A 5420-nucleotide genomic window follows, 5' to 3' on the forward strand; every position below is an offset into this window, starting at 1 on the left:
TCAGCGCCGCCCCAGAGCCGGGATGCGGCGGCGGCGGCGGCGGAGGCGGGCGGGCGGGCGGGCGGGCGGCCGGGGGGGCGGGCCGGGGGCGGGCCGAGGATGGGGTTACCTGGGCGGGCCCAGCGGCCCGGGACACCCCCCGGGGGCGGGCCGGAGCGGCGGCGGCTGCCGCCCTAGCCCGCGGGACTGGGCTGCTCCGGGGGCCTCCCCGGCCAGGCGTCTGGGAGGACTTGGGGCCCGAGCCCGCTCCAAGCACGCCTGGCTGCGCGCCGCCGAGCCCGGCCCGGCTAGAGGCGCGGCGACCCAGCTGTCCGGTCGCCGCCCCGGCCTCGGGGACAGGCGGGCACAGCTCCCCCAAACCGACGCTGCGTGCACTGCAGCGCGGCCCTCGCCGCCCCCGCCACCGCCCCCCGCCGGCGCCTGGAGCCCAGACCCCGACTGGATCGCGGCGGACCCACCGGAGCGCTGCTGCCACTCGCGCGCGCCCAGGCGCTGGCGCTCCGGGTGTCCCGGGCCGCGCACCGGGGCGCTGGACGTCGCCCGGCCGCCCCCTGCCCGGCCCCTCCCTGCCTCCTGGCCCCCGAGTCTAGCGGCCCAGCCACTCCCTGGCGCTCACCTCCCTACAGCCTTCCGGGAGTTGGACGGGGCCTCACCACTTCGGGCAGCTTGGGACAGCGGCCCGAGACAGTGGGAATCCGAAACCTTGCTTCTGGCTAGCCACAAGATCTGGGCGCGCCTCAGGCGGCAGGGTCTTGACTCTGCGCCTCCGTTTTCTCATCCGAGAAGTGGGCTTAAGACGCCGAGATTGGGAGGACAGGAGGAGTTTAGGGAAGTTCTCTTGCCCACTCACCAAGTGTCGCTTAGCATTTGGTTTTCTGAGTGCTTGTTCTAATTATCCTCCCATACTAGGCGGATTCAGCCTCTTGTTGATTTCGGGCACAGAGGGGTGGCTGCCATGTTTGTGGAAGGAATAAATGAATGGAATGGAATGGACTGCTTGGCTAGTCCAGAAAGCTCAATTCCACACCACAGTAACCCCTAAGAACTGTCTGCCCAAGCCCAGGCCACGCCCTCTCAGGTCACTGATCTGATTCTGTGTGCCCCTGACCCTCCAGACTGCTCAGAGCTAGAGGGGCCTCTTACCTAAACAGCAAAACTAAGGCCCAGAAAGGGAAGGACCTACCTCACCTCCCTAGGGGTTGGGAGCAGAGGCAAGGACCAGGTCTATGCCCTCACCCCTGACGCCAGTTCTTCACTGATTTTGGAGTATGAGGTTTGCTCCTACAGAGGCCATCATGTCTGGGCGCTGGAGATGGTGCCCTGGAGTCCCCTGGGCTCAGAACAGAGGAGGGGCTCAGTAAACACTTGGTATTGGGACCGGGCGGAAGGTGACAGGGATTTGTGGGGCTGGGCAAGAGTACAGATGGAGGGAGGTTCACATACCATATGTCCAAATATTTGCAGGTTATAAATCAAGCTAACAAAATGCAAAATAAAATATGTTTTATTCCTCTATCTTGATGAATCCACTTTCCTAGCAAGGCGGGAAGCTGGCTTTGAGTGTGGCTTTCTCATACTCCTCAGACCTTGCCCTGGAGCTGGTGGCGCAGGGAGAGGGGCCGCTAGTGCCTGGCCTGTGCCCCTGCCCCCTACCTTTTCCCACCTCCGCCTCTGAACTGTCCTTCAAGGGCCTTGTGCACACTTGTGAACATCTCAGTCTGCACGTGCAAGCTCTGTCCCTTGGTCACTCCTCAGGCTTAGGGCTCGGCACACTCATGGTACACTCTCTCTTCAGGCGGGATCTGGGGAAGAGACCCACATAGGTCCTGGCAGTGGGCTCAGGGCCATCTGTGCAGGGAACTCCAGGGGCCTGGGAATTCAGAGTATGCTCTAGTGGAGGTGGCACAAGCTCCTGGTGGGCATGTCTGCTCGTTCCCATGGTCTTCCCTCCCTGTGATGAGAAGTTAGCTGGAGGAGGGCCAGACTCGGGGGGACCAGAGCAAGGGCCACTCTCACCTGGGTTTAAGAGTGGCACTGAAGTGCTGACCTATTTTGAGGCAACATGTTCACTTCCTGGCGACTCATTGTGGTATGATGGAAAATAATAATAATAACAATAATAATAATTTAGATGGCAACAGGCAATTATGTTAGGATGGCCATATAATTTTCTTCCAAACCAGGATGTTTTCAAGAGTGACAGGGGGCTCTAACTGGAAGATTTGCTAGGCTACCAGGCGTAGACCAAGACTCTGCTAGGCTACCTAGGAGGCATCGTGCCACTCAAATGTGCCCTGGTGTGGCAGGCATCGTGCTCAGTGTGAACTCATTCAATCCTTGCAACAAATCTAGGCAGTAGGTACTGTTGTCACCCCCGTTTTACAGATGAAGACACCAAGGTGACTTGCTTAAAGAACGTGGTGGGCCTGGGACTCCAGAGCCACATCCCTGGCTCGAATACCACCCTGAGCCTGGGACTCAGGTGTTTGTGCTTAAGCCCCCCCGTCCCAAAGCACATGACACTGGACCTTTGGGAAGCTACAGGACCTTCAGTTTTGTATCCATCAGGTGTGGACAACGTTACCTGGCTCACCTTCTCCTGGGGTGCTGGGAGATGCATATGAGTGGGTGTGAGTGAGCCCCACGAGCGGGACCAAGCTGAGACCAGGAGGGAGAGAACTGGAACCACTGACTGGAAGGTCTCTCTCATCCGTGATGATGGAGAGGAGGAGCCCTTTGCTCTGAGTCAGTGGAAATTCTTAATGAGAAAGTCTCTTGGAGGAAACGCTCTTCTAACTTTTAAGAATAGCCCAACTGTGGAGATATCAATGCAAATTAACCAGCAAGTCAAATTGTCAACAGCTCTTTAATATCAGTAGTAAGAGTGCACCTGGGCCGGGCGCAGTGACTCACACCTGTAATCCCAGCACTTTGGGAGGCCAAGATGGGTGAATCACCTGAGGTCCAGAGTTTGAGACCAGCCTGACCAACATGATGAAACCCCGTCTCTACTAAAAATACAAAATTAGCCAGGTGTGGTGGTGCATGCCTGTAATCCCAGCTACTCGGGAGGCTGAGGCAGGAGAATCACTTGAACCTGGGAGGCGGAGGTTGTGGTGAGCCGAGGTTGTGCCACTGAACTCCAGCCTGGGCAACAAGAGAAGTCTCAAAAAAAAAAAAAAAAAAAAAAAAAAAAAAAAAGTGTGTGTGTGTCTGGTGCTTCCTGTATACCAGCCACCGTCTCAAGTGCTTTGTTCCTTTGCATTAACTCCTGGAATCCTGGTCACAGCTCTGGTAAGTAGATACTGTTATTAGTCCCATTTACAGGAGGGGAAGCCCCAGTGTGGCCCTAAAACTGCTATAAGACATATTAACAACCCTGTCACATACCTAAGACTATTGTTATTCCCATTTTACATGTGGAGAAACTGAGGCCCAGCGAGGTCGAGTGGATTCTCTAAAGTCACACAGTCAGTGAGCAGCACGGCCAGCGTTTGGAAGCAGGTGGTCTGGGCACTGAGCCAGCACAATGCTGTTCAATGGATGAAAGTCTTTCACATGTCAGAATTAATGTCCGTGTTCAGAAGGGGAAGCTCATGGGGTTTCTGTAGGTTCCTCCTGGGGGTTACTAGAAACCCTCAAAATCCGAGGCAGGGCCCTCCACTCCATATCCCTCTCTGTACCCAATGCCGTGAGTACCTCACACATAATGGAATCTGAATACATCTTTCTTGAAGGGACCAGTTCCTTAACTTCCTGAGCGGCCCATTTTTACAGTTAGTTCTCCCTCCTTAATAACTAGGAAAATTCACCGAGGAAGGGAAACCCAGCCAAGTTTTTAATCAGAAAGCATCACATTCAGCGTGTCTAAGTTGTCACCAGCTCTCAGGGAGTAGGTCCCAAGCCATGTGGCTGGATGTGTCTCCAGCTCAGTCCTGGAAGCGCCTGGTAAGAGTGTCTGGTCGGGTGGTAACTGGGGTTTCTAGTCCAATTTCCCAGATTTGTGAGGTGGAGAAACTGGGGGCATTAGGCTCTGGGTCTAGAAAATTCTTTTTTTTTTTTTTTCTTTTTGAGATGGAGTCTTGCTCTTGTCGCCCAGGCTGTAGTGCCATGTCGTGATCTCGGCTCGCTGCAATCTCTGCGTCCCAGGCTCAAGCAAGTCTCCTGCCTCTACCTCCTGAGTAGCTGGGATTACAGGCACCCGCCACCACACCTGGCTAATTGGGGTTTAGAACATTCTTAATGCCTATCCATGCATTTTTCAAGGAGATAAAAGGTAGTTTCTTCCCCTGCCGCCATGGCCTGCATTGTGTCAGGGTTGGCTGGGCAGTTCTGACAGGCGTCTATCTCCTCCAAGGCTGTTCACCCTGACCAGGGAGGGAATGGGAAATTGCTCAGTCCCAGCCAGCCAGCCACATTATTTGCAGCCCTGGACAAGTTCCTGCTCTTCTCTGGGACTGGCATTTGCTCCTTAAAGACCTGCGTTTGTTCCTGGCCCTGACAGGTCTCTTTGCCTCCCTGAGCCTCAGTTTCCTCATCTGTTCAAGTGGATCATAGAGATGTCATGAGGAATCAGTTGATGAGGCGTGTGAAGGCTTCTGAGCACAGGTCTTCTGAGCACCGCCCAGCTTCGGTGAATGTTGAGTAAGGCTTTCGTGATTGTTAGTGCTTCATCTTGATCTATGGTTGGAACCAGAAGTCGCACACTGGTGCGACTTGGTCTGCGGCGGTGTTTTGCTTGGCCTGCCTAGTGTGTTTTCAAGTTCATAAATGTGTTGATACTCTCTCAAGACTGGGAGATTTCACATAAGAAGCTAGATCTCCAGCTTCTCTTGAGAAATGGGAGATATGGCAACATGGGACCCACATTCTCAGGTGAAGAGCGATCTTTGCCTTTAGATGGGGGCTGCATTTTTTTTTTTTTTTTTTTGAGACAGTTTCACTCTTTCGCCCAGGCTGGAGTGCAGAGATGTGATCTCGGCACACTGCAACCTTCACCTCCTGGGTTCAAGTGATCCTCCTGCCTCAGCCTCTTGAGTAGCTGGGACTACAGGGGCGCGCCACCAAGCCTTGCTATTTTTTTTTGTATTTTTAGTAGAGATCGGGTTTCATCGTGTTAGCCAGGATGGTCTTGATCTCCTGACCTTGTGATCCACCCGCCTTGGCCTCCCAAAGTGCTAGAATTACAGGTGTGAGCCACCGAGCCCGGCTGGGGACTGTATATTTAACAGCTCACTCATGCCCCTGTAACCCCTATCAGATGCCTATGGGAAGGAAGGAAGCCAGTATTTACTGAGCATCCTACTGTGTGTCACGGAACACCTCAAGAGCTGTGCCTACACAATGCATTTAATCTTTACCATAAGCTATTAGTACCCTTATTTTGCCAATGAGAAAACAGCCTCAGGGAGTCCAGTGAA

This window comes from Saimiri boliviensis, chromosome 11 (assembly GCF_048565385.1).
Source record: "Saimiri boliviensis isolate mSaiBol1 chromosome 11, mSaiBol1.pri, whole genome shotgun sequence".
Taxonomy (NCBI): Eukaryota; Metazoa; Chordata; class Mammalia; order Primates; family Cebidae; genus Saimiri; species Saimiri boliviensis.